This window comes from Triticum urartu, chromosome 6A (assembly GCF_056163025.1).
Source record: "Triticum urartu cultivar PI428250 chromosome 6A, HENAU_Tu73, whole genome shotgun sequence".
Classification (NCBI taxonomy): domain Eukaryota; kingdom Viridiplantae; phylum Streptophyta; class Magnoliopsida; order Poales; family Poaceae; genus Triticum; species Triticum urartu.
The window spans coordinates 170,822,809-170,842,874 of record NC_141878.1 but is presented as its reverse complement, the minus strand read 5'-3'; the positions used below and the strand labels follow the sequence as shown (position 1 = coordinate 170,842,874).

At 47.8% G+C, this 20,066-nt stretch overlaps 1 pseudogene; it reads right to left on the bottom strand.

The window, feature by feature from the left end:
- LOC147964611 (uncharacterized) overlaps positions 1-18,915 on the bottom strand; it is a 39,868-nt pseudogene extending 20,953 nt beyond the window's left edge.
- Between the last annotated feature and the right edge of the window lie 1,151 nt (positions 18,916-20,066).

Below are 20,066 nucleotides of genomic sequence, written 5' to 3'. Positions count from 1 at the left end.
GATCTTCCACGCCCTAACTTGGCTGAGGAAGACAGCTACGGTGGTGGCAGAGTAAAGAAATCCGTGGCCGGCGCGAGTACGGCGGCGACGAGGTCGAGGCAGTGAAGCTCTTCCTGACCAGTGACGATAGAAGTAGTGGAGGCGCTAGGTTTTGGGAAGCTCGAGCGGGAGAGAGGTCGAGCGGAGTAAAACTGAAGTGAGGAAGGGGTGGGGTATTTATAGTCGAAGTGAAAAACTGTTCGCCCAAAGAAATTGGACGAACGTGCCCCTGACCCTTCTCATGAACTTGACATGTGTCGCCCACGTACTGAGAGGTGACGATCGTGTGCGATCGTGGGTGAATAGGATAAGTATTATCGTGGAATGTGTAATGGTTTGAGCAGCAAAAACCGGAAATTCAGATAAGATAAGTTTAAAATTCCGTTTGCAATTTCTTCAGCTGACAAGGACAAAGTGAAGATTTTGAACGAGTTTCAAATAGAATGCACATGAAGAATTTGTGAATAGACTAGGTTGAGTTTAGCATAGAGGGGGAAAGGGTCCGATCACATTCACTTAGCAGAACAAGCAACTTGAAGAATAAGTGAATGTTGTAGAGGACATAAACTCTCACACACACACACATAGATATATATATATATAGCCAATGAAGAAAAAATGACGGAAAGAGTGAAGACAATGCAAGTTGAAGAATAACTGAGGAATTTAAAAGTGAGAAAAAAACTCAAATTGAGGATTTTCAATTTTTGGTGGTGGCGAGACCCACCGTATAAGAATGATGATTTCACACACCGCGTACAGTTGTCGTAGGGTTCTGAGAATCAAATTCTTCATTAATTTTTCACACCTAGAGTGTTAGTCTTCATTGATTGAAGAAAAATGTTTCTTCATGTGTAGCACATCTAAGTCATCAATTTTGTATAAGTGTTAGGATGTGTTTCCTTTTCAAAGAACATTTGAAGATTCTAAGATATTTAGCTCACACCGCAACTTGCTAAATCTCTTCTTATCCAAGGGCTTAGTGAAGATATCGGCTAGCTGTTCTACAATCTTCACATGCTCAATAGAGATGTCGCCTTTCAACACATGATCATGAAGAAAATGATGACGAATTTGAATGTGCTTTATCTTCGAGTGATGAACTGGGTTATGAGCAATCTTGATGGCACTCTCATTGTCACAGTAGAGTGGCACATTCTTCACGTTGACGCTGTAGTCCTTGAGCGTTTGCTTCTTCCATAGCAGTTGAGCACAACAAGAACCAGCAGCAATGTACTCAGCTTCAGCAGTAGATAGTGATACGCAGTTCTGTTTCTTCGAGGACCAACAGACCAAGGATCGTCCGAGGAAATGGCATGTGCCAGATGTTGACTTGCGGTCCACACAATCACCAACATAGTCAGAGTCTGAAAATCCAATGAGATCAAAAGCCGAGCCCTTGGGGTACCATAATCCAAGTGTTTGTGTGTGAGCTAGATACCGAAGAATATGCTTCACAGCCTTATGGTGTGATTCCTTCGGTGTAGCTTGAAATCGGACACACATGCAAACATAAGTACAATAAAGAACCAATCATGGAGCGGTATACCTTTTTATCGAAGTCAATACCATTTTCATTACTGCATAGATGGCTATTTGTGGGCATAGGGATTTTGACTCCTTTGCAATCTTGCATGCCGAATTTCCTCAGTACATCCTTGAGGTATTTCTCCTGAGATATGAATATGCCATTGCGCTGTTGACGAATCTGAAGACCTAAGAAGAATTTCAATTCTCCCATCATAGACATTTGATATTCTTCACTTATCATATAGGCAAATTCATGACTGTAACGTTGGTCAGTACAGTCGAAAGTGATATCATCAACATAAATTTGGCACACAAACAATTCACCATCATAAGATTTAGTGAAAAGAGTTGGTTCAAGTGAACCAGGTTTGAAGCCTTTCTACGTGAGGAATTCCTTCAAAGTATCATACCATACCCGAGGGGCCTGCTTGAGGCCATAGAGGGCCTTATTGAGTCTGAAGACTTTGTCAGGACACTTTGGATCTTCAAAACCTGGGGGTTGAGCAACATATACTTCTTCCTCAAGCTTACCATTGAGGAATGCACTTTTCACATCCATTTGATATAAGATGATATCATGATGGTTAGCATAAGCAAGTAATATGCGAATAGCTTCAAGTCTAGCAACATGTGCAAAAGTTTCATCAAAGACAATTCCTTCAACCTGTGTTGTAGCCTTGAGCTACAAGTCATGCCTTATTGCTCACCAGAAGGCCATTTTCATCTTGCTTGTTGCGGTAGATCCACTTTGTGCCGATGATATTGTGCTTGCGAGGATCTGGACGTTTGACCAGTTCCCAGACGTTGTTGAGCTCGAATTGATGTAATTCCTCTTGCATAGCTTGAATCCACTCAGCCTCCAGAAATGCTTCATCTACCTAAGTGGGCTCTGTGATAGAGACGAAAGCAAAGTGCCCACAAAAGTTAGATAAATGTGAAGCTCTTGAGCATGTGAGAGGACAAGGAATGTTGATGTCGCTGATGATTTTCTCAACTTGCACTTCATTTGCAATGCGAGGATGAGCGGGTTGTTGTTGAGGAATTTGATCAACATTTTCTTTAGAACCATTTTCCTTAGGTGCATTAGCATGATGTTCTTCATGTTCTGGAATGACTTCTTCAGCAGATTCTTCGGTAGGAATGACATCCTTAGTAGCCTTGAACTTAATAGATTCCTCAGGAGGTATTTCATCTGTCACAGGAGGTAGGTGCTCTCTTTGCGAGCCATTAGTTTCATCGAACCACACATCTACAGTTTCAACAACCTTGTGGTGATAGGTGTTGAAGACTCTGTAGTTGTGCGATCCTTACCATAACCGAGCATAAAATCTTCATGTGCTTTCGATGCAAATTTAGAACTGTGATGAGGATCTCTAATCCAACATTTAGCACCAAAGACTTTGAAATAACTCACATTGGGTTTCTTGTCAGTGAGGAGTTCATATGCATTCTTCTTGAAGAATTTGTGAAGATATACCCTGTTGATGATGTGGCACGCGGTATCAATTGCCTCAGGCTAGAAGCAAGGAGGCATCTTGTACTCATCAAGCATAGTGCGGGCCATCTCAACAAGAGTCCTATTCTTGCGCTCCACGACGCCATTTTGTTAAGGAGTATAAGGAGCAGATAACTCATGAGTAATACAAAGTTCATCAAGATAGTCATCAAGACCAGTATTCCTGAACTCAGTTCCATTATCACTTCTGATGTGCTTGATCTTCACACCAAAGTTGGTTGAAGCCCTCGAAGAAAATCGTTTGAAGACTTCCAGCACTTCAGTTTTTTAAGTGATGATATGCACCCGTGTATATCGAGAATAATCATCAACAATGACAAAGCCATAGAAAGATGCAGCATTAGTAAATGTGGCGTAGTGAGTAGGGCCAAAGAGATCCATGTGAAGCAATTCAAATGGTCGAGTAGTATTCAAGATAGTCTTCGCTGGATGCTTGGCCTTGGTCATCTTTCCAGCTTCACAATCTCCACACAAATGGTCCTTGAGGAATTTGACACCCTCGATGCCAATGACATGCTTCTTCTTCGCGAGCGTCTGCAGATTCCTCATGCTAGCATGACCAAGTCGACGATGCCATAGCCATCCTTCTGAAGCTTTTGCAAGTACACACGTAGCAGGTTGTGGTCCTGTAGAGAAATCAACAATATACATATCTCCTCTCTTAAAGCCTTCGAAGACATTGGAATTGTTAGATTCCATGATCACAACACAACGATACTTTCCGAAGACAACAACTATATCAAGATCACAAAGCATTGAGACAAACATGAGGTTGAACCCTAAGGACTGGACAAGCATGACTTTGTCCATGTGTCGATCCTTTGATATTGCAACCTTACCTAGACCCAATACCTTGCTTTTGCCTTTGTCAGCATAGGTCATATGCTTCAGATGTGATGGAGATAAAGCAGAGTCCATCAATAAGGTCCTGTCACCAGTCATGTGATTTGTACATCCACTATCTAGGACCCACTCAGTGGCTTTGGGTTGATCATCCTGCAGATTAATTAGTGCAACTTACAAACTCATATACTTCATCAGTGAAGAATATGGTATCAATTTCATCAGATCAATTTCATCAAGCAATAGAATAGATAAAGCAGTATGAGGACATGAGAAATGAAAATTCATTTCTTCATGATTAGCTTGCGTCCTTTCAAGCATACTCAGGTCTCCAGCAAATTCCTTAGACAATTAAGTTCGTCTGGAGACCTGACCCTGCATAAGAGATTAGTTCTTGCTCTTCACCACCCACATCTGAAGGGGTGGCACAAAGTTCATCATTCTGCGAGCTCCATAAGAGAAAGGTGGCATAGATGCCAATCCACTTTGTTTCACATAAGAGGGATTAGGGTAAGCATAAGAGTAAGCAGAGAAATTCTTCGAGGATTTATGAACATAATGGTTTGAAAAATAATGAACATATCCATAATCCTTAGATCTCCCCTGCGAAACAGATGGGTTAGCACGATGATGTTCATATGAGGACTTTGATCCTTTTGAGGAATTTGATCCACGTGAGGAGTTTTGTCCGTATGAGGACTTGGATCCATATGAAGAATTTGGTCTGGGGTTCCTATTCTTCACAGGTGGTGTCATGATGACATTCACCTGAAGATTTTCAAGGCACCTTTTGGGAACCCAATTTTCTTCATAGGAGAACCGTTCCTACAGTTCGTGCCAACATATCTAGCAAATACTTCACCATTCTGATTTTTGAACAGTTTATAATTGGAGTCAAATGACTCATCAGAAGAATATGAAGATTCACATGTAAAGCCAGATAAAGTAGATGGATCCACTGAAGGTCCCTTTGCAGCAACCCATGAGGTTTTGGGATACTGCTTAGGTTTCCAATAGGTCCCATCAGCATGGAGTTTCCTCTCAAAGGCAATACCCTCCTTCCTAGGGTTCTTGTTGAGGATCTGCTTTTTAAGCATGTCACAAAGAGTCTGATGCCCTTTGAGGCTTTTGTACATGCCTGTCATATACAATTCCTTCAGCCCTGCATCATTAGTGATACTCGCAATGTCCTTAGATGAGTAATTAGTCATAGCAGAAGAAGTTGAAGAATTTGCAGCAATGGAAGTACTTGAGCATTCAGGTGAAGAATTAATAGTTTCACATTCAACGCACTTCAAACATGGAGGAACAAATTCATCCTGAGTAGCGCTGATCTGTTGAGCAAGTAATGAATCACGCTCCTTCTAAAGATCTTCATAACTCACTCTTACTGCTCAAGATCTTGCTTTCTCTAAAGAAATACATAAGAAAGCTTCTCATGATCAGATAGGAGAGCGTTATGATGACCTAGAAGATTGTCAAACTTGGATTGAAGTCTGTGAAGATTTTCAGTCAAAATTTTAGTGCGATCCATTTCCTCGCCCAACATATCATCGCTTTTATCTAGCATGTTTTGAACCTTTTCCAGAGAATTTTGCAGTTTCAAAGCAATCTTAGCAAGTTTAATAGCTGGTGAGGGAGTCCTGGATTAGGGGGTCTCCGGACAGCCGGATTATATCCTTTGGCCGGACTGTTGGACTATGAAGATACAAGATTGAAGACTTCGTCTCGTGTCCGGATGGGACTCTGCTTGGCGTGGAAGGAAAGCTTAGGCAATACGGATATGTATATCTCCTCCTTTGTAACCGACCTTGTGTAACCCTAGCCCCCTCTGGTGTCTATATAACCCAGAGGGTTTTAGTCCGTAGGACAACATATAATCATACCATAGGGTAGCTTCTAGGGTTTAGCCTCTCTGATCTCGTGGTAGATCTACTCTTGTACTACCCATATCATCAATATTAATCAAGCAGGACGTAGGGTTTTACCTCCATCAAAAGGGCCCGAACCCGGGTAAAACATCGTGTCCCCTGCCTCCTGTTACCATCCGCCTTAGACGCACAGTTTGGGACCCCCTACCCGAGATCTGCCGGTTTTGACACCGACATTGGTGCTTTCATTGAGAGTTCCTCTGTGCCGTCGCCAGAAGGAAGGATGTCTCATCTCGTCTTTAAAGACGGTACTACTATCGGGGGAGCTTTGGCTTTCGGCCAAACTCTCCGGCTAGGCGGGTTCATCGTGGCCGCCTGTTCGGCCGCCGCGCCAACGATGACTTCTTGGGTCATCGAAAACAGCCTCCACGTCAAATCAGCACTCACCGAACAGATGGATCCAATGGAGCTGGCCTCCTTAAACGAGCTCTTGGATCACATCGCCGCCTTGGGAGTCGCTACGGACTATGATCAGATTGGGCTTAAACCCGATCAAAGGGAGATTAAATCTCCACCGGTCACCCATCATATTGCAGTGGTGGAGGAACAATGCGGCGACCTCTCCTCTATCTTGAGGACCAACTATGTCCGGATTCCCGAGATCTCCGAGTCGGACGCCCGTTCACGGGAGGACAACATCCAATCCATGAACTTAGAGTCAGGCAGCAGACCAGGATTATCGGGTAACACCCCGGAACCGGAACTTCCAAAATTGGAAACTCCTCGGCCCCTGGATCCCAGATCGGTAAGGTTTCAGATTCAATTCCACCCACCCACCCAAACATAAGCGATCTTTCCCATATCAGGCAAGAGCCCCAGGAAATAGTACATCACTATTGGCCCAGATTCCTCCTTGCGACGAACAAGGTTAAGGACTGTTGCGAGGAAGACGCAATCTCATTTTTCTGCAATAATTGCACGGACAAGGGAATCCTTAACGCCATAAATCGTCGTGAGATAACACGCTTCGCTAACTTGGCGTCCATAGTACGAAAGTATTATGTGATGGAAAGTGCCTGGAAAACGGAAACAAACTTTTGGGATAATCCGGCCCTGAATACAAAGCTAGTCCGAAATAAAAGGGTGCATTATCACAATACACCCGGGTCAACTACAAAAAAGCAAAAACCCTCTACAGGGCATGGAACCGTACTGGAGGGATGGCTCAACGGACCCTGCAAAATTCATAGCACAGCGGATACAATACCAACGCACAGCCTTAGAGCATGTTGGATACTCCGGCAGGTGGCCAAAAGTGGTGATGATCTTCTTATCCCAAATACCACAGAGCACCATCCTGTGGATAACAATACGGTGTTAACAGTGTTCGAGACCTTTGCGTCAAATCTGCAACGTAGCAACAATAAATCCATGTAGTGACATGGCTATTACCTTCAATGCCAGTGATGAACCTAAATTCCGAACAGCTCGAGCACCAGCCGCACTAGTCCTCATTCCAATCGTGGACGGCTTTCCACTCACTAAAGTACTCATGGACGGCGGCAGCGGACTAAACCTCATCTACGAGGAAACTCTTCAAAAGATAGAAATAGATTGGAACGCATCAAGCAAAGTAGCACAACCTTTAGAGGAATTATCCCCAGTCGGGAAGCACGCTGTGCTGGGAAAATCACACTAGATGTGGTATTCAGCACGCCGGAAAATTACAGGTCCGAAGAAATTACATTCCAAGTGGCCCCGTTCAGCAGTGGCTATCACGCTCTTTTAGGACGGGAGGCGTTTACAATCTTCCAAGCCATACCCCATTACGGGTACATGAAGCTTAAAATGCCCGGGCCCAACGGAATCATCACTCTCGCCAGTGATCCGGAAACAGCACTCCGCGCCGAAAACAAAACAGCCGCATTGGCCCTCGAGGCATTATCCGAAGCCCTCTCGGCCGAGGAATTAACCACGCTACGCTCCACAGTGGACAGGGACGACGTGATACTCGACAAGAGATCCAAGTCCACCTCTTTTAAACCAGTGGATGAAATAGTCAAACTCCAAGTCCACCCAACGGACCCTACAAAACAACCTCCATCGGGGCATAGTTAAAACCCGCTGTGGACGCCACACTACAAGAGTTCCTACGCGAGAATTGGGACATATTCGCCCGCATCCCTCAGACATGCCAGGAATCCCACGCAGGCTGGCCGAGCATAGCCTCAATATCCTAAAGGGATTCAAGCCGGTCAAGCAAGCTCTTCGGCATTTCTCCGAACCTAAGAAACATGCCATGGGAGAAGAACTAGCCAAGTTATTGAAGGCCGGATTCATCAGAGAAATAAAACATCCGGACTGGCTAGCAAACCTGGTCATGGTACCAACGAAGGACAAATCCTAGCGCCTTTGTGTCGATTTCAAAGACCTCAATAAAGCTTGCCCAAAGGATCCCTTCCCCCTCCCACGCATCGATCAAATCATTGATGCTACCGCAGGACACGAGTCATTGTGTTTCCTCGATGCATACTCCGGTTACCACCAAATCAAGATGGCGGAGTCTGACCAAGCCGCAACGGCATTCATCACACCATACGGTCCCATCTGTTTCAACTCAATGCCTTTTGGGCTCAAAAACGCCGGCGCAACATATCAGCGCATGATTCAGACATGTCTGGAGAAACAAATCGGCAAAATAGTAGAGGCATACATAGACAATGTGGTCGTCAAAACCAAACACGTCGACTCTTTGATAGACGACTTGAGGCTCACATTCGACAACCTCCGAACATATGACATCAAGCTCAATCCAGAAAAATGTGTTTTCGGCGTACCAGCCGGAAAGCTCCTAGGATTCATTGTCTCCAGTAGAGGTATTGAAGCTAATCCGGCCAAAATCCGAGATTTGTCACAGTTGGCTACCCCAACAAACCTCAAACAAATCCAGAAGTTAACTGGATGCGTGGCGGCTCTAAGCCGCTTTATCTCCCGCTTAGGAGAAAATGCTTTACCCCTTTATCGCCTCCTTCGGCGCACCGAACACTTCGAGTGGACGGACGCGGCCACAGCCGGATTGGAAGAAATAAAGGCCATTTTGGCAACCAACCCAATCCTGGCCGCGCCAAACATCGGCGAACCAATGCTGTTGTACATTGGGGCAACTCATCAAGTTGTAAGCGCGGTGCTCGTTGTCGAACGGGAAGCGGGCGGACACAAATTCCCTCTTCAAAAGCTGGTATACTATGTATCCATTGTCCTCACTCCATGCAAATCACGGTACCCGCATTACCAAAAGATAGCATATGCGGTATTCATGGCATCGCGGAAACTGCGACACTAATTTCAAGAGTATTCAATTACAGTAGCCTCGGAAGTGCCACTTAATGATATTATAAACAACCGCGATGCTACGGGCTGGATTGCCAAATGGGCCATGGAGCTCCTCCCGTTCGACATAACATACAAAGCTCGACAAGCCATTAAATCTCAAGTATTGGCTGACTTCATCGCTGAATGGATGGAGGCCGAGCTCCCTAAAGAGTACGGCGCATACTCCAATTGGATAATCCACTTCGGCGGTTCTAAAATGCTGGCCGGTTTAGGGGCTGGCGTCGTCCTGATGTCCCCAACCGGAGATACCGTTCGGTACGTACTACAAATATTGTATACAGACTCCAACAATGCAGCCGAATACGAAGCTCTGTTATATGGTCTTCGGATGGCAGTCTCCATGGGCATTCAACGCCTGGAGGTGCGTGGGGATTAAAACCTCGCAATATCCCAAATAAACGGAGACTTTGATGCCAAGGATCCGAAAATGGCGGCCTATCAAAATACCATCCTAAAAATGTCAGCTCGGTTCGAGGGGCTCGAATTTCACCATGTGGCTCGGGAAAACAATCAGGCGGCGAATATCCTTGCCCGCATCAGCGCAAAACGCGATGTGGTCCCCCCCCCAACATATTTTTGGAAAGGTTGTTCAATCCATCCGTAGTATGGGAAGGGGACACCGGTAACAACAGTCCGGACCCGGCCAAAATACCTGATACCGAACTCTCTGACACAATCAGAGGCTCCGCCACCGAAATAACACATTCAGCCCACGAAATAATGGCCATTATTGCCCCATGGACAGAACCATTCCTGGCCTACCTAACTAGACAGGAACTTCCGGAGGACCAAAATGAGGCAGGCTGCATAGTGCGGCGATCCAAGGCCTACAGGGTCCATGAGGGAGAATTGTACAAAAAAAGCACTACCGGAGTCCTTCAAAGGTGCATCTCCGAAGAGGAAGGGCGGAATCTTTTGGCAGAAATTCACACTAGACTCGGTGGTCATCAAGCCACAGCCCGGGCTTTTGTAAGAAAGGCCTTCCGTACATGATTCTATTGGCCAACGGCCCGGGCAGATGCACAGGACTTGGTCCAACGTTGCGCCGGTTGCCAGCTCTTTGTAAATCAAAGCCACATGCCACCCACAGCCCTCCAAACAATCCCCATTACATGGCCCTTTGCGGTCTGGGGGCTTGACATGGTTGGTCCCCTTAAAGGGGGAACCCACAAGAAAAAATACTTATTGGTCATGGTGGATAAGTTCACCAAATGGATAGAGGCCAAACCAGTTAAAACAGCCGAATCCGGACCGGTGATAGATTTCATATCCGGGGTTGTACACCGTTATGGCGTCCCCCACAGCATCATCATTGATAATGGCACGAACTTGACAGCCGACGAGGTAAAACTCTGGTGCAGCAAAATGGGCATCACGCTCAATTATGCCTCAGTCTATCACCCACAAACCAACGGTCAAGTCGAGCGAGCAAACGGTCTTATAATGAGCGGCATTAAACCCAGATTAGTGCGTTCCTTAACGGAGTCTAACATGCACTGTGTAGAGGAGCTCGACTCCGTACTCTGGGGGTTGCGGACCACGCCGAATCGTAGTAACGGATATACACCCTTCTTTATGGTGTACGGCGCAGGGCAGTCTTTCCCTGTGACATAATTCATGACTCACCAAGAGTGCGCATGTACGAATAAAGAGAAGCTGATCTCAATCGGAAGGACAGTCTGGACACCTTGGAGGAGGAGAGGGACGTAGCCAAAGCCCGTTCCGCATTTTATTAGCAACAGGCTCGCAGATACCAAAGCAGAGATGTACGGGTGTGACGCCCCCGATTTGACCGTACACTAATCATACACGCAAACGTGTATGATCAAGATCAGGGACTCACGGGAAGATATCACAACACAACTCTACAAATAAAATAATTCATACAAGCATCATATTACAAGCCAGGGGCCTCGAAGGCTCGAATACAAGAGCTCGATCATAGACGAGCTAGCGGAAGCAACAATATCTGAGTACAGACATAAGATAAACAAGTTTGCCTTAAGAGGGCTAGCACAAACTGGGATACAGATCGAAAGAGGCGCAGGCCTCCTGCCTGGGATCCTCCTAAACTACTCCTGGTCGCCGTCAGCAGGCTGCACGTAGTAGTAGGCTCCTTCCGAGTAGTAGTAGTCGTCGTCGAAGGTGGCGTCTGGCTCCTGGGCTCCAACATCTGGTTGCGACAACCAGTTAGAAGGGATAGGGGGAAAAGAGGGAGAAAGCAACCGTGAGTACTCATCCAAAGTACTCGCAAGCAAGGAGCTACACTACATATGTATGCATTGGTATCAACTGGAATAAGGCTATTATATGTGGACTGAACTGCAGAAAGCTGGGATAAGGGGGGATAGCTAGTCCTTTCGAAGACTACGCTTCTGGCAGCCTCCATCTTGCAGCATGTAGAAGAGAGTAGACTGAAGTCCTCCAAGTATCATCACATAGCATTATCCTAACCGATGATCCTCCCCTCGTCGCCTTGTGAGAGAGCGATCACCGGTTGTATCTGGCACTTGGAAGGGTGTGTTTTATTAAGTATCCGGTTCTAGTTGTCATAAGGTCAAGGTACAACTCCAAGTCATCCTGTTACCGAAGATCACAGCTATTCGAATAGATTAACTTCCCTGCAGGGGTGCACCACATATCCCAACACGCTCGATCCCATTTGGCCGGACACACTTTTCTGGGTCATGCCCGGCCTCGGAAGATCAACACGTCGCAGCCCTACCTAGGCACAACAGAGAGGTCAGCACGCCGGTCTAAATCCTATGGCACAGGGGTCTGGGCCCATCGCCCATTGCACACCTGCATGTTGCGTACGCGGCCGGAAGCAGAACTAGCCCCCTTAATACAAGAGCAGGCTTACGGTCCAATCCGGCACGCGCCACTCAGTCGCTGAAGTCACGAAGGCTTCGGCTGATACCACGACATCGAGTGCCCATAACTGTCCCCGCGTAGATGGTTAGTGCGTATAGGCCAGTAGCCAGACTCAGATCAAATACCAAGATCTCGTTAAACGTGTTAAGTATCCGCGAACACCGACCAGGGCAAGGCCCACCTCTCTCCTAGGTGGTCACAACCTGCCCTGTCGCTTCGCCACAAAAATCCACACAGAGAGCCGTTGGGACGAAGGTCCTTTCAGCCCCCAATCCATGAATCACTCGCGGGTGCTCCACAAGCCGACCCGTCTTTAGTCACCACACGTATCATGTATAAAGTATATAGTATATACCCGTGATCACCTCCCGAGTGATCACGGCCCGATAATATAGCATGGCAGACGGACAAGAATATATGGCCACTGATGATAAACTAGCATCCTATACTAAGCATTAGGACTGCAGGTAAAGGTAACAACAATAGTAGCAAGGACAGGCTATGCATCATAATAGGATTAACGGAAAGCAGTAACATGCTACACTACTCTAATGCAAGCAGTAGAGAGAAGAGTAGGCGATATATGGTGATCAAAGGGGGGGGGCTTGCCTGGTTGCTCTGGCAAGAGAGAGGGGTCGTCAACACCGTAGTCGTACTGGGTAGCAGTGGCGTCGGTCTCAATGTCTAGCGAGAGAAGAGGGGGAAGAAACAATAAATATAATGCAAACAAAAGCATGACGATGCATGACATGACAAAGCATGATGCTAGGTGTGCCCTAACGCGGTACGAGGTGGTACCGGTTAAGGGGAGGAACATCCGGGAAATTATCCCCGGTGTTTCGCGTTTTCGGGCAGAGGAGTCGGAGGGGAAAAGTTGCGTGTTCTCTATGCTAGGGATGCGTGGCGGATGAACGGGTTGCGTATCCGGATTCGTCTCGTCGTTCTGAGCAACTTTCATGTTGAAAATAATTTAATCCGAGTTACGGTTTATTTTATATTAATTTTTAAAGATTTATCTATTTTCTAGAATTAATTTAATTTTTTAAATCCGAATTATCCAAAACAGTGACTTGTGATGTCAGCAAGACGTCATTATTGTGTCAGCGGTCAACTAGTCAGTTGACCTAGTCAAACTGACATGTGGGTCCTACTGTCATTGTCTATGACTAACTAAACATGTTTAATTAGTTTAGTTAATTGATTAGGTTAGTTAAACACAATTAATTAAGTTAATTAATTATTTAACTAATTAATTAATTAGTTAATTAGTATTTTTGTACAATTTTGTTCTGGGCATGGGCCCCGTTCGTCATAGGCCCTAGGGGCCTTTGCGGGCGTGCGGGTATCGGGTGCAGCCCGAACGGGCGATGGCCATCGCAGGGGCGCACCCGACGGTGCGGCTGGCGGGCGCGGGCTCCGGTGCACCGGCAAGCGGGCGACGCGGCAAGGCAAAGGCGGCCGGCGCAAGAAGCAGGCGCCGGCAGGGGTGAGTGGGGCGAGTGGCAAGGGGACGAGGCCGCGGCGGGGCGGCAGAAGCACAGGCGCAGCAAGGGGGGTGGCCACGGTGCGGGAGCGAGGCGAGGAGGGCCGCGGGTGCACGCCCAGGGTGCGGTCGGCAGGGGTGGCCGCATGCGCTGGGCCGGCGGCGGGCTCGCGCTGGCCCGCAAGCAGGGGTCGCAGGCGTGGTCGGCGAGGACGGCCGGTGCAGGAAGGGCTGCGGGATTAGGGGGCTGCGGCCGCGGGTGCGCGTGGAGGACCGGGCGCACGCGGTGATAGGCGCGACGGGCTGTCGGTGACCGCGGCGAGGAGAAAGGGAGAGGAGGGAGGCGCTCATAAGGGGGAGTAGGGCACGCGGCAATGGGGGACGAGGAGGCAGTCGGGGACGATACGGCGGAGCGGGTGCAGGCCGGTGGGGAAGGGGAAGCACGCCGGCGAGGGAGCTCCGGTCGCCGGCGCGTCCAGGCAGCGATGGGCGCGCGAGGGAGAGGGGCGAGGGGATCGGGATTCCCCGATCCAGATCCAGGCGATGGGAGTGGGGGGGGGAGCGAGTGGGGGAGTGGTTAGGTTAGTGTTCGGGTTCGTGGGGGGATATGGAGAAGGGGGGGGAGGCCGGTTGGGCCTTCGGCCGGAAGGGCCGGCCTGCTGGGCCGAAGCCCAGTGGGGCCTTTCTCTCCTTCCATTTTCTGTTTGTTTGTTTTCTGTTTTCATTTATTATTTCTTTCTTTTCTGTTTAAATCATTTTAAACCATTTAGCCATTTTATAAAAATGTGTTTGTTGCACCATAATTACCTTTGTAATATATGGCAACCACCGAACATTTTTGTTTCAATTTTTGAAAACTTTTATTGCCGACATTAATTTTAAATTTGAATTTGACGCGGTTTGAACTAACGGATGTTTAGCAACAGTAATCGGGATGACGTGGCATGATTGGCGTGGGATTACTGTAGCAAGATTATCCGGGCGTTACAATTCTCCTCCACAACAAGAAATCTCGTCCCGAGATTTAGGAGGTAGAAGGAAACAGTGCGGGGTATTCATCACGAAGACAATCCTCGCGTTCCTAGGTGGCTTCGTCTTCAGAGTGATTCGACCACTGGACCTTGAGGAACTTGATCGCCTTCTGACGTGTGCGGCGTTCAGCTTGGTCGAGAATGCGGACCGGATGCTCTTTATTGGAGAGGTCCTGTTGCAATTCGAGCACTTCATGATCCACTGCTCGGATTGGGTCCTTGAAGCAGCGTCGGAGTTGTGACACATGAAACACATCGTGAACCTGAGAAAGGTTCGGCAGAAGCTCCAGTTGATAGGCACCTTTCCATGCCTTTCGAGAATAGTGAAAGGACCAATATAGCGGGGAGCTAGCTTTCCTTTGATCCCGAAGCGGTGTGCACCCTTCATTGGTGTAACTCGAAGATAAGCCTTTTCGCCAGGATGATAGACCATGTCTTGGTGATGATGGTCATACTGACTTTTCTGACGTGACTGAGCAGTCTTGAGATTCTCGCGAATAATGCGAACTTGTTCTTCGGCCTGTTGGATAATATCCGGACCAAAGAGTGGACGTTCCCCCGTTTCTGACCAGTTCAGAGGGGTTCGACACTTTCGTCCATATAGCACTTCGAAGGGGGACATCTTCAGACTAGCTTGATACCTATTATTCTAAGAGAACTCGGCATATGGAAGAGATTCCTCCCATTTCTTGCCGAATGATATTACACAAGCTCGAAGCATGTCTTCGAGAACTTGGTTGACACGTTCAACCTGTCCTTGCGACTGAGGATGAAACGCAGTACTGAACGACAGATGAGTTCCCATTGCTTCTTGGAAACTCGCCCAAAACCTTGAAGTGAATAAGCTGCCACCGTCTGAACTGATAACTAGTGGAATACCGTGAAGTGAAACAATTCTGGCCATGTAGAGAGTAGCAAGCTGACTAGCAGTGATTGTCTCATTGACCGCCAGAAAATGGGCAACTTTGGAAAGCCGGTCAATGACGACAAGAATAGCATCATTACCTTTCTGCGATTTGGGAAATCCAGTGACGAAGTCCATTTCAACATGGTCCCATTTCCATTCAGGAATAGAGATAGGTTGCAGAGTTCCAGCAGGCCTTTGATGATCTGCTTTGAGTCGGTGACAAATGTCACACTCAGCAACATAACGAGCAATGTCCTGCTTCATATTAGACCACCAGAATCTTTGACGAATATCCTGGTACATCTTTGTACTACCAGGATGGATGGACAGAGACGTATCATGGGCTTCTTGCATAACCCTTTTAGTCTTATCCAGGTTTTTCTTCGAACATGGTACCACTAGGCAGCCTTTGAAATACAAGGCGCCATCACCGGCGATAGTGAAGAATGAGGGCTTTCCTTCTGCTAGATGGCGTTTAATCTTGTGGACTTCAGAGTCATAACCTTGAATAGTCTTTATACCAGCTACGAGATCTGGTACGACAGCCAGGGTATTTAGAGAACCCTTAGTAACAACAGGAAGATTCATCTTGCGGAACTGCGGGGGAGGGGGAGCGAGTGCTCCAGGAGGAACAATATGGAGGTTCAGCTTTCTAAATTCTTCGACAAGCGAGGGCTGAACTTGGTGAACCAGGAGGTGGTTGCAGTAAGACTTGCGGCTCAAGGCATCAGCCATTACATTAGCCTTGCCGGGGGTATAAGATATACCCACGTCAAAGTCTGCAACAGTCTCCATCCATCTCTGCTGGCGGAGGTTCAGATCTGGCTGAGTAAATAGATACTTCAGACTTTGGTGGTCAGTGAAGATCTTGCAACGATTACCGAGAAGGTAATGTCGCCACTGCTTTAGTGCATGAATGACAGCAGCAAGCTCGAGGTCGTGAACTGGGTAGTTTTCTTCGTGAGGGCGCAGTTGACGAGAGGCATAAGCAATCACTCTGCGCTCTTGCATTAGGACACAGCCTAATCCTTGACGGGAAGCATCGCAGTAAATGACGAAGTCCATCTTAGTATCAGGTGGAGCAAGCACGGGGGAAGAGGTCAACTTGTCTTTGAGCGCCTGAAAACTTTCCTGACACTTGTCTATCCATTCGAACTTGACACCCTTATGCAACAGATTAGTTAGAGGCCTGGCAATCTTGGAGAAGTTCTCAACAAATCGACGGCAATAGCTGGCGAGACAGAGAAAACTTCGGACTTGCTTGACATTCTTCGGAGGAGTCCAATGAAGAATAGCCTGAACTCGTTCAGGGTTGACGGCAATACCATCCTTCGAGATGACATGCCCAAGATAGGTTACTTCGGGAGCCCGAATTCACAATTGGAATACTTAGCATACAGTTGGTGCTCTCGAAGCTTTTCTAGCACCAGACGAAGATGTCCAGCATGTTCTTCCCCGTTCTTGGAAAATACAAGGATATCGTCTAGATAAACCACGACGAACTTGTCGAGGTAATCCATGAATATATAATTCATCAGATGAGAGAAGGTGGCGGGAGCATTCGTTTAGCCGAATGACATGACGGTGTACTCGTATGATCCATACCGAGTCACGAAGGCGGTTTTTGGGATATCCTCTTCATGAACACGGATCTGGTGGTAACCTAACCTCAAATCATGTTTGGAGAACACTGATGAGCCAGCCAGTTGATCATAAAGATCATTGATCCGAGGAAGAGGATATTTATTCTGAATGGTAGCTTGGTTTATAGGACGGTAGTCTTGGACTAATAGGTTTGTCTCATCCTTTTTCTTAACAAAGAGAGAAGGTGCCCCCCAAGGAGAGAAACTTGGTCGAATGAAACCTTTGACAAGAGATTTGTCGATTTCCTCCTTAAGCTCAATGAGTTCATGCGGCGGCATCTTATAGGGTCGTTTAGCTATAGGGGTGGTGCCAGGTTTCAATTCGATGATGAATTCGATAGCTCTAGCAGGGGGAATCCCTGGAAGTTCTTCTGGGAAGACGTCTTGTAATTCACGAACGACGGGAATGTTTTCAATGCCCTCGAGTGGTGCAGCGTTCAACGCATTCAAGGCATAAAGTCGTGCCTCGGAGTTCTGAACTAGATGAGCTTGGTAAGCTATTATTTCGTCAGAAGGGTGTAGCAGATGGACGACCTTAGTGGCGCAAACTATAGAAGCAGTATGCGCTTTCAACCAATCCATTCCCAGAATGAGGTCGATGTTAGACGACTTCAGGATAATGGGAGAGGCATAGGATTCCAGCCCTTCGATTTCCATGGGGACATCGATGCCAACCAGTGAGGTTTGACATTGTCCCACGGGGGTTTTTACCAATACCGAAGTGTTCATCTCCTCACATTTAACGTCATGCTTGTATGCAAAATCTTCTGACATGAATGAATGCGATGCTCCTGAATCGAATAAAACAGATGCAGGTACTGAGTTTACGAGGAGTGTACCCATCACGGTAGCAGGCTGGTCTAGAACTTCATTGAGATCAACGTGGTTGGCATGAACACGACCATAAGACTTGGCATTGTTGTTGTGAGGCTGGTTGCTTCCACGGACAGCTGTGGGGAGGGCCAGTTCATTGTGGTTCTGATTGCAATCCCTAGCACGGTGACCCGGCTGACCACACTTGTAGCAGAGACCATTATTGGGAGTGGGAACAGGAGCCTGTGGTGGTGGAGCTGGAAGTCTTGGCTGCCTAGTTGGAGGAGCAGGCAAACGAGGTGCAGCATAGGTCTGCCTTGGGGCAGGTGCATTCGGCTAGTACATGCTGCTGGGAATCCATATCTTGCGCTTCTGTGAAGACGGGCCCGAAGATGAGCCCGTGTCACGGTTGCACCTGTGAGAGCTCTGGTATTCCTGCAGACCAGTTTCGACATTGATGGCTTTGTTCACCAGAGTGGCGAAATCAGCAAAGTCATGCACTAGAAGTGCGAGCTTGATGTCAGCTTGAAGGCCATCACGGAACTTCTCCTGTCTGTGTGCATCAGTTGCAATGTCCTCTTCAGCATAGCGGGACAAGTCCAGAAACTCCCGCTGGTAAGCTTCCACAGTTTTGTTGCCTTGGGTGAGGTTGCGGAACTCATGCTTCTTCCGGTCCATGACTCCCTGAGGAATGAAGCGAGCACGGAAGGCAGCTTGGAAGTCTGGCCAGGTGATGATTGTTCCAGCTAGTAGAGTACGCCTGTGGCTGTCCCACCATTGAGCTGCGGGTCCTTTCAGGAAGAAGGAAGCAAAGGTGACATAGCTGGCAGGGGCTACATTAGCAGACTCCATCTCATAGGTGATGTCACGGAGCCAGTCGTCAGCATCCAGAGGCTGAGTTGAGCTGCGGTACACGGTTGGGTTGAGGCGCATGAAATCCTGCAGAGTCACTTGGGTTGGCTGCTGGTTCATATTGGGGCGAGGAAACTGAGCCATAATATTCTCCATGAACTGACGATTCAGCTCAAACTATTGCATCATCCCAGCCATGTACTCAGGCGGTGGTGGGGCGTTGCCACCACGACCACGACCACCTGGTCTAACCATCCTGCTAATATATAACAGGGGTAGTTCAACATTGAGAAATTTGCAAAGACAAGAATCATTCATGATGAAACATGCACGACGAAAGCATCACGATAGATACTACATAGTAGTCGGCATATCTTACAAAAGAGATCATGCATAGAGTTCGTTACACAGAGTTCAGTACACAAGCTAAGACATCATAGGCGGCACACAGGCTCGCGGCGAATGCATCTAACACTAACAAGCAAGTCTACATCAGTCCCATGCGGTACTGCGGAGGTAGGTGTAGCCCGACAGCTGGTAGTGACGCAAAGGGGAGACCTCCACGCGAGTAGCCTGGGGTCCGCGGATACTCTGGCACGGAACCCGATGCGCAGGTGGCAGGAGAGGACCCAATGCACGAGAGTAGCCTCCCACATCTGGCCAGCTGACGCCCTGGGGCATCACGGTCCGGGCAGGGTAGATCACAGACCGCGACAGATCACCAGAGCGGACAAAGGGGTGCAACAGCGTCAGAGCTCGATACAGGTGCTGACGGGTGGTGTACAGCTCGTGGCGAAGAGCTCGGTTAGCTCTATCCAGCCCATCAGCATGCAGAACCAGGTTCTGATGGTAGAAGGGCTCTCGGGTGACAGTGGAGTAGGCAGCAGTGTAGTATCCCTCCACACCAACATCGGATGCGATAGCAATGTGCCTGAAGGGGGAGGTATCCAACTCCTGATACTCTCCACGAAGACGTGTCAGAGCAGCATAAGCAGCATCGTGGACCGCCATATCGATAGTCACTCCAACACCATGAGCAGTGTGCAGCACGGTAGTGGAGTCATACTCCCGAGAGTAGAGGTGGACGATGGCACGATACTGCTCCTGGTTGAATTCCTGATACTCCTCATAGACGGTGTACTCAGGGTGCCAGCGATAACCCAGATAGGTCATCATATCAACCAACACAGCAGGTGATCCTGAGGCACCAATGGCCGTCGTGTGGCACACGACCTGCCTCGTGGGTTCCATCTGAAAAACAAATATGTTTT